Below are 10,556 nucleotides of genomic sequence, written 5' to 3'. Positions count from 1 at the left end.
GGGTAGTTTTAATGAGGAAATGAACTGCAGGCAGGGCTCCACCTCATTTGAGTTTCTTTTCCTGCTATTGAAAATGTGTTGCACCCATATAACGTTCGTCCCAATTTGTAGCTTTTAAATGCTGAACGGGTAAGGCTAAATTTGGCCACTATTTTGCATCCTCCTCTTTACCCGCTTTTTCATATCCTTGCCCTCTGGACTGCAAACCGGCTGATGTCTACTCTAACTTTAGCATCTTTCTTTTCAACCAAAGCAGAAAGTGCTATCAAGTTGGGGTAAATGTTTGCTGACTGACTCCCCTGTGTCCACCTGGTTTTAATTCAGTTCTGTTTCATTTGAAGGAGACCCTCCAGATGACTACAAAGGGAAGCATTTGTGATTCTATGTAGGAATAAGTGCTTCTCTTTGGGGCAGTCTTGTTGGTGTTTTATCATCATGGGTGTTTTATCATCATGCTGCCATCGCTGCTGCAGCATAACCATTGTAAACACTTGAGGGTGCTGTTTTACCCCAAGTTTTGGTCTGGCACTTTGTTTTTTTGCTTAGTCTGATCCAATCCTTTCTAAAAAAGGACTCTAGTCTTTTCTACATTCAGAAACTATGAAGAGAGTCACATCTGCATAACGTGCTTCAAATGTGTGAAAAGTCCACCCATGCTCCTGAACGATGAGGCGTTCCAAAGATATTAACGCAGCAAACAAAGCTTAACAGCCTTTCAAAAGTACCCAAGTGCCAACTAGCACAGGAAAGCCAAAGAGGCAAGAACACGCTTATAATGGGTGCTGTAACCCAAACTGCTCAGATCAGCCCATCCTTGCAACAGGCAGCATGCTCCTGGTGTATCTGACTGCAAATGACCTCCTCTGATGCTACAGAATTTACATTTTCAAAATGGACAAGATTTTCAACTACTACAGCTGTCACCATCGGTACCCTCACAATGGCACTGACTTGTCTGTTGTATTTGGTAAGTGCTATTTGTTGGGGTAGTTTCAAGTGACCAGTGCTTCAGGAGACAATGACCACAATGAGTTCTACATGCGTTGGTCATTTAATCACGGTATTCCACACATTAAGATTACTTCAAATGGCAGCATTGATTGGTCCTATGTTCATAAGTGCTTCTCTTTGGGGTAGTTTTAATGAGGAAATGAACTGCAGGCAGGGCTCCACCTCATTTGAGTTTCTTTTCCTGCTATTGAAAATGTGTTTCACCCATATAACGTTCGTCCCAACATGTAGCTTTTAAATGTTGAACAGGTAAGGCTAAATTTGGCCACTATTTTGAATCTTCATCTTCACCGCTTTTTCAAATTCCTTGCCCTCAGGACTGCAAACCGGCTGATGTCTACTCTAACTTTAGCATCTTTCTTTTCAACCAAAGCAGAAAGTGCTATCAAGTTGGGGTAAATGTTTGCTGACTGACTCCCCTGTGTCCACCTGGTTTTAATTCAGTTCTGTTTCATTTGAAGGAGACCCTCCAGATAACTACAAAGGGAAGCATTTGTGATTCTATGTAGGAATAAGTGCTTCTCTTTGGGGCAGTCTTGTTGGTGTTTTATCATCATGGGTGTTTTATCATCATGCTGCCATCGCTGCTGCAGCATAACCATTGTAAACACTTGAGGGTGCTGTTTTACCCCAAGTTTTTGTCTGGCACTTTGTTTTTTTGCTTAGTCTGATCCAGTCCTTTCTAAAAAAGGACTCTAGTCTTTTCTACATTCAGAAACTATGAAGAGAGTCACATCTGCATAACGTGCTTCAAATGTGTGAAAAGTCCACCCATGCTCCTGAACGATGAGGCGTTCCAAAGATATTAACGCAGCAAACAAAGCTTAACAGCCTTTCAAAAGTACCCAAGTGCCAACTAGCACAGGAAAGCCAAAGAGGCAAGAACACGCTTATAATGGGTGCTGTAACCCAAACTGCTCAGATCAGCCCATCCTTGCAACAGGCAGCATGCTCCTGGTGTATCTGACTGCAAATGACCTCCTCTGATGCTACAGAATTTACATTTTCAAAATGGACAAGATTTTCAACTACTACAGCTGTCACCATCGGTACCCTCACAATGGCACTGACTTGTCTGTTGTATTTGGTAAGTGCTATTTGTTGGGGTAGTTTCAAGTGACCAGTGCTTCAGGAGACAATGGCCACAATGAGTTCTACATGCGTTGGTCATTTAATCACGGTATTCCACACATTAAGATTACTTCAAATGGCAGCATTGATTGGTCCTATGTTCATAAGTGCTTCTCTTTGGGGTAGTTTTAATGAGGAAATGAACTGCAGGCAGGGCTCCACGTCATTTGAGTTTCTTTTCCTGCTATTGAAAATGTGTTGCACCCATATAACGTTCGTCCCAATTTGTAGCTTTTAAATGCTGAACGGGTAAGGCTAAATTTGGCCACTATTTTGCATCCTCCTCTTTACCCGCTTTTTCATATCCTTGCCCTCCGGACTGCAAACCGGCTGATGTCTACTCTAACTTTAGCATCTTTCTTTTCAACCAAAGCAGAAAGTGCTATCAAGTTGGGGTAAATGTTTGCTGACTGACTCCCCTGTGTCCACATGGTTTTAATTCAGTTCTGTTTCATTTGAAGGAGACCCTCCAGATGACTACAAAGGGAAGCATTTGTGATTCTATGTAGGAATAAGTGCTTCTCTTTGGGGCAGTCTTGTTGGTGTTTTATCACCATGGGTGTTTTATCATCATGCTGCCATCACTGCTGCAGCATAACCATTGTAAACACTTGAGGGTGCTGTTTTACCCCAAGTTTTGGTCTGGCACTTTGTTTTTTGCTTAGTCTGATCCAATCCTTTCTAAAAAAGGACTCTAGTCTTTTCTACATTCAGAAACTATGAAGAGAGTCACATCTGCATAACGTGCTTCAAATGTGTGAAAAGTCCACCCATGCTCCTGAACGATGAGGCGTTCCAAAGATATTAACGCAGCAAACAAAGCATAACAGCCTTTCAAAAGTACCCAAGTGCCAGCTAGCACAGGAAAGCCAAAGAGGCAAGAACACGCTTATAATGGGTGCTGTAACCCAAACTGCTCAGATCAGCCCATCCTTGCAACAGGCAGCATGCTCCTGGTGTATCTGACTGCAAATGACCTCCTCTGATGCTACAGAATTTACATTTTCAAAATGGACAAGATTTTCAACTACTACAGCTGTCACCATCGGTACCCTCACAATGGCACTGACTTGTCTGTTGTATTTGGTAAGTGCTATTTGTTGGGGTAGTTTCAAGTGACCAGTGCTTCAGGAGACAATGACCACAATGAGTTCTACATGCGTTGGTCATTTAATCACGGTATTCCACACATTAAGATTACTTCAAATGGCAGCATTGATTGGTCCTATGTTCATAAGTGCTTCTCTTTGGGGTAGTTTTAATGAGGAAATGAACTGCAGGCAGGGCTCCACCTCATTTGAGTTTCTTTTCCTGCTATTGAAAATGTGTTGCACCCATATAACGTTCGTCCCAATTTGTAGCTTTTAAATGCTGAACGGGTAAGGCTAAATTTGGCCACTATTTTGCATCCTCCTCTTTACCCGCTTTTTCATATCCTTGCCCTCTGGACTGCAAACCGGCTGATGTCTACTCTAACTTTAGCATCTTTCTTTTCAACCAAAGCAGAAAGTGCTATCAAGTTGGGGTAAATGTTTGCTGACTGACTCCCCTGTGTCCACCTGGTTTTAATTCAGTTCTGTTTCATTTGAAGGAGACCCTCCAGATAACTACAAAGGGAAGCATTTGTGATTCTATGTAGGAATAAGTGCTTCTCTTTGGGGCAGTCTTGTTGGTGTTTTATCATCATGGGTGTTTTATCATCATGCTGCCATCGCTGCTGCAGCATAACCATTGTAAACACTTGAGGGTGCTGTTTTACCCCAAGTTTTGGTCTGGCACTTTGTTTTTTTGCTTAGTCTGATCCAATCCTTTCTAAAAAAGGACTCTAGTCTTTTCTACATTCAGAAACTATGAAGAGAGTCACATCTGCATAACGTGCTTCAAATGTGTGAAAAGTCCACCCATGCTCCTGAACGATGAGGCGTTCCAAAGATATTAACGCAGCAAACAAAGCTTAACAGCCTTTCAAAAGTACCCAAGTGTCAACTAGCACAGGAAAGCCAAAGAGGCAAGAACACGCTTATAATGGGTGCTGTAACCCAAACTGCTCAGATCAGCCCATCCTTGCAACAGGCAGCATGCTCCTGGTGTATCTGACTGCAAATGACCTCCTCTGATGCTACAGAATTTACATTTTCAAAATGGACAAGATTTTCAACTGCTACAGCTGTCACCATCGGTACCCTCACAATGGCACTGACTTCTCTGTTGTATTTGGTAAGTGCTATTTGTTGGGGTAGTTTCAAGTGACCAGTGCTTCAGGAGACAATGACCACAGTGAGTTCTACATGCGTTGGTCATTTAATCACGGTAATCCACACATTAAGATTACTTCAAATGGCAGCATTGATTGGTCCTATGTTCATAAGTGCTTCTCTTTGGGGTAGTTTTAATGAGGAAATGAACTGCAGGCAGGGCTCCACCTCATTTGAGTTTCTTTTCCTGCTATTGAAAATGTGTTGCACCCATATAACGTTCGTCCCAACATGTAGCTTTTAAATGTTGAACAGGTAAGGCTAAATTTGGCCACTATTTTGAATCTTCATCTTCACCGCTTTTTCAAATTCCTTGCCCTCAGGACTGCAAACCGGCTGATGTCTACTCTAACTTTAGCATCTTTCTTTTCAACCAAAGCAGAAAGTGCTATCAAGTTGGGGTAAATGTTTGCTGACTGACTCCCCTGTGTCCACCTGGTTTTAATTCAGTTCTGTTTCATTTGAAGGAGACCCTCCAGATAACTACAAAGGGAAGCATTTGTGATTCTATGTAGGAATAAGTGCTTCTCTTTGGGGCAGTCTTGTTGGTGTTTTATCATCATGGGTGTTTTATCATCATGCTGCCATCGCTGCTGCAGCATAACCATTGTAAACACTTGAGGGTGCTGTTTTACCCCAAGTTTTGGTCTGGCACTTTGTTTTTTTGCTTAGTCTGATCCAGTCCTTTCTAAAAAAGGACTCTAGTCTTTTCTACATTCAGAAACTATGAAGAGAGTCACATCTGCATAACGTGCTTCAAATGTGTGAAAAGTCCACCCATGCTCCTCAACGATGAGGCGTTCCAAAGATATTAACGCAGCAAACAAAGCATAACAGCCTTTCAAAAGTACCCAAGTGCCAGCTAGCACAGGAAAGCCAAAGAGGCAAGAACACGCTTATAATGGGTGCTGTAACCCAAACTGCTCAGATCAGCCCATCCTTGCAACAGGCAGCATGCTCCTGGTGTATCTGACTGCAAATGACCTCCTCTGATGCTACAGAATTTACATTTTCAAAATGGACAAGATTTTCAACTACTACAGCTGTCACCATCGGTACCCTCACAATGGCACTGACTTGTCTGTTGTATTTGGTAAGTGCTATTTGTTGGGGTAGTTTCAAGTGACCAGTGCTTCAGGAGACAATGGCCACAATGAGTTCTACATGCGTTGGTCATTTAATCACGGTATTCCACACATTAAGATTACTTCAAATGGCAGCATTGATTGGTCCTATGTTCATAAGTGCTTCTCTTTGGGGTAGTTTTAATGAGGAAATGAACTGCAGGCAGGGCTCCACCTCATTTGAGTTTCTTTTCCTGCTATTGAAAATGTGTTGCACCCATATAACGTTCGTCCCAATTTGTAGCTTTTAAATGCTGAACGGGTAAGGCTAAATTTGGCCACTATTTTGCATCCTCCTCTTTACCCGCTTTTTCATATCCTTGCCATCCGGACTGCAAACCGGCTGATGTCTACTCAAACTTTAGCATCTTTCTTTTCAACCAAAGCAGAAAGTGCTCTCAAGTTGGGGTAAATGTTTGCTGACTGACTCCCCTGTGTCCACCTGGTTTTAATTCAGTTCTGTTTCATTTGAAGGAGACCCTCCAGATAACTACAAAGGGAAGCATTTGTGATTCTATGTAGGAATAAGTGCTTCTCTTTGGGGCAGTCTTGTTGGTGTTTTATCATCATGGGTGTTTTATCATCATGCTGCCATCGCTGCTGCAGCATAACCATTGTAAACACTTGAGGGTGCTGTTTTACCCCAAGTTTTGGTCTGGCACTTTGTTTTTTGCTTAGTCTGATCCAATCCTTTCTAAAAAAGAACTCTAGTCTTTTCTACATTCAGAAACTATGAAGAGAGTCACATCTGCATAACGTGCTTCAAATGTGTGAAAAGTCCACCCATGCTCCTGAACGATGAGGCGTTCCAAAGATATTAACGCAGCAAACAAAGCTTAACAGCCTTTCAAAATTACCCAAGTGCCAACTAGCACAGGAAAGCCAAAGAGGCAAGAACACGCTTATAATGGGTGCTGTAACCCAAACTGCTCAGATCAGCCCATCCTTGCAACAGGCAGCATGCTCCTGGTGTATCTGACTGCAAATAACCTCCTCTGATGCTACAGAATTTACATTTTCAAAATGGACAAGATTTTCAACTACTACAGCTGTCACCATCGGTACCCTCACAATGGCACTGACTTGTCTGTTGTATTTGGTAAGTGCTATTTGTTGGGGTAGTTTCAAGTGACCAGTGCTTCAGGAGACAATGGCCACAATGAGTTCTACATGTGTTGGTCATTTAATCACGGTATTCCACACATTAAGATTACTTCAAATGGCAGCATTGATTGGTCCTATGTTCATAAGTGCTTCTCTTTGGGGTAGTTTTAATGAGGAAATGAACTGCAGGCAGGGCTCCACCTCATTTGAGTTTCTTTTCCTGCTATTGAAAATGTGTTGCACCCATATAACGTTCGTCCCAATTTGTAGCTTTTAAATGCTGAACGGGTAAGGCTAAATTTGGCCACTATTTTGCATCCTCCTCTTTACCCGCTTTTTCATATCCTTGCCCTCTGGACTGCAAACCGGCTGATGTCTACTCTAACTTTAGCATCTTTCTTTTCAACCAAAGCAGAAAGTGCTATCAAGTTGGGGTAAATGTTTGCTGACTGACTCCCCTGTGTCCACCTGGTTTTAATTCAGTTCTGTTTCATTTGAAGGAGACCCTCCAGATGACTACAAAGGGAAGCATTTGTGATTCTATGTAGGAATAAGTGCTTCTCTTTGGGGCAGTCTTGTTGGTGTTTTATCATCATGGGTGTTTTATCATCATGCTGCCATCGCTGCTGCAGCATAACCATTGTAAACACTTGAGGGTGCTGTTTTACCCCAAGTTTTGGTCTGGCACTTTGTTTTTTTGCTTAGTCTGATCCAATCCTTTCTAAAAAAGGACTCTAGTCTTTTCTACATTCAGAAACTATGAAGAGAGTCACATCTGCATAACGTGCTTCAAATGTGTGAAAAGTCCACCCATGCTCCTGAACGATGAGGCGTTCCAAAGATATTAACGCAGCAAACAAAGCTTAACAGCCTTTCAAAAGTACCCAAGTGCCAACTAGCACAGGAAAGCCAAAGAGGCAAGAACACGCTTATAATGGGTGCTGTAACCCAAACTGCTCAGATCAGCCCATCCTTGCAACAGGCAGCATGCTCCTGGTGTATCTGACTGCAAATGACCTCCTCTGATGCTACAGAATTTACATTTTCAAAATGGACAAGATTTTCAACTACTACAGCTGTCACCATCGGTACCCTCACAATGGCACTGACTTGTCTGTTGTATTTGGTAAGTGCTATTTGTTGGGGTAGTTTCAAGTGACCAGTGCTTCAGGAGACAATGACCACAATGAGTTCTACATGCGTTGGTCATTTAATCACGGTATTCCACACATTAAGATTACTTCAAATGGCAGCATTGATTGGTCCTATGTTCATAAGTGCTTCTCTTTGGGGTAGTTTTAATGAGGAAATGAACTGCAGGCAGGGCTCCACCTCATTTGAGTTTCTTTTCCTGCTATTGAAAATGTGTTTCACCCATATAACGTTCGTCCCAACATGTAGCTTTTAAATGTTGAACAGGTAAGGCTAAATTTGGCCACTATTTTGAATCTTCATCTTCACCGCTTTTTCAAATTCCTTGCCCTCAGGACTGCAAACCGGCTGATGTCTACTCTAACTTTAGCATCTTTCTTTTCAACCAAAGCAGAAAGTGCTATCAAGTTGGGGTAAATGTTTGCTGACTGACTCCCCTGTGTCCACCTGGTTTTAATTCAGTTCTGTTTCATTTGAAGGAGACCCTCCAGATAACTACAAAGGGAAGCATTTGTGATTCTATGTAGGAATAAGTGCTTCTCTTTGGGGCAGTCTTGTTGGTGTTTTATCATCATGGGTGTTTTATCATCATGCTGCCATCGCTGCTGCAGCATAACCATTGTAAACACTTGAGGGTGCTGTTTTACCCCAAGTTTTTGTCTGGCACTTTGTTTTTTTGCTTAGTCTGATCCAGTCCTTTCTAAAAAAGGACTCTAGTCTTTTCTACATTCAGAAACTATGAAGAGAGTCACATCTGCATAACGTGCTTCAAATGTGTGAAAAGTCCACCCATGCTCCTGAACGATGAGGCGTTCCAAAGATATTAACGCAGCAAACAAAGCTTAACAGCCTTTCAAAAGTACCCAAGTGCCAACTAGCACAGGAAAGCCAAAGAGGCAAGAACACGCTTATAATGGGTGCTGTAACCCAAACTGCTCAGATCAGCCCATCCTTGCAACAGGCAGCATGCTCCTGGTGTATCTGACTGCAAATGACCTCCTCTGATGCTACAGAATTTACATTTTCAAAATGGACAAGATTTTCAACTACTACAGCTGTCACCATCGGTACCCTCACAATGGCACTGACTTGTCTGTTGTATTTGGTAAGTGCTATTTGTTGGGGTAGTTTCAAGTGACCAGTGCTTCAGGAGACAATGGCCACAATGAGTTCTACATGCGTTGGTCATTTAATCACGGTATTCCACACATTAAGATTACTTCAAATGGCAGCATTGATTGGTCCTATGTTCATAAGTGCTTCTCTTTGGGGTAGTTTTAATGAGGAAATGAACTGCAGGCAGGGCTCCACGTCATTTGAGTTTCTTTTCCTGCTATTGAAAATGTGTTGCACCCATATAACGTTCGTCCCAATTTGTAGCTTTTAAATGCTGAACGGGTAAGGCTAAATTTGGCCACTATTTTGCATCCTCCTCTTTACCCGCTTTTTCATATCCTTGCCCTCCGGACTGCAAACCGGCTGATGTCTACTCTAACTTTAGCATCTTTCTTTTCAACCAAAGCAGAAAGTGCTATCAAGTTGGGGTAAATGTTTGCTGACTGACTCCCCTGTGTCCACATGGTTTTAATTCAGTTCTGTTTCATTTGAAGGAGACCCTCCAGATGACTACAAAGGGAAGCATTTGTGATTCTATGTAGGAATAAGTGCTTCTCTTTGGGGCAGTCTTGTTGGTGTTTTATCACCATGGGTGTTTTATCATCATGCTGCCATCACTGCTGCAGCATAACCATTGTAAACACTTGAGGGTGCTGTTTTACCCCAAGTTTTGGTCTGGCACTTTGTTTTTTGCTTAGTCTGATCCAATCCTTTCTAAAAAAGGACTCTAGTCTTTTCTACATTCAGAAACTATGAAGAGAGTCACATCTGCATAACGTGCTTCAAATGTGTGAAAAGTCCACCCATGCTCCTGAACGATGAGGCGTTCCAAAGATATTAACGCAGCAAACAAAGCATAACAGCCTTTCAAAAGTACCCAAGTGCCAGCTAGCACAGGAAAGCCAAAGAGGCAAGAACACGCTTATAATGGGTGCTGTAACCCAAACTGCTCAGATCAGCCCATCCTTGCAACAGGCAGCATGCTCCTGGTGTATCTGACTGCAAATGACCTCCTCTGATGCTACAGAATTTACATTTTCAAAATGGACAAGATTTTCAACTACTACAGCTGTCACCATCGGTACCCTCACAATGGCACTGACTTGTCTGTTGTATTTGGTAAGTGCTATTTGTTGGGGTAGTTTCAAGTGACCAGTGCTTCAGGAGACAATGACCACAATGAGTTCTACATGCGTTGGTCATTTAATCACGGTATTCCACACATTAAGATTACTTCAAATGGCAGCATTGATTGGTCCTATGTTCATAAGTGCTTCTCTTTGGGGTAGTTTTAATGAGGAAATGAACTGCAGGCAGGGCTCCACCTCATTTGAGTTTCTTTTCCTGCTATTGAAAATGTGTTGCACCCATATAACGTTCGTCCCAATTTGTAGCTTTTAAATGCTGAACGGGTAAGGCTAAATTTGGCCACTATTTTGCATCCTCCTCTTTACCCGCTTTTTCATATCCTTGCCCTCTGGACTGCAAACCGGCTGATGTCTACTCTAACTTTAGCATCTTTCTTTTCAACCAAAGCAGAAAGTGCTATCAAGTTGGGGTAAATGTTTGCTGACTGACTCCCCTGTGTCCACCTGGTTTTAATTCAGTTCTGTTTCATTTGAAGGAGACCCTCCAGATAACTACAAAGGGAAGCATTTGTGAT

The sequence above is a fragment of the Garra rufa genome, unplaced genomic scaffold (assembly GCF_049309525.1).
Source record: "Garra rufa unplaced genomic scaffold, GarRuf1.0 hap1_unplaced_006, whole genome shotgun sequence".
NCBI classification, from domain to species: domain Eukaryota; kingdom Metazoa; phylum Chordata; class Actinopteri; order Cypriniformes; family Cyprinidae; genus Garra; species Garra rufa.
The sequence above is the reverse complement of the archived record's forward strand: the minus strand, read 5'-3'. Positions refer to the sequence as shown.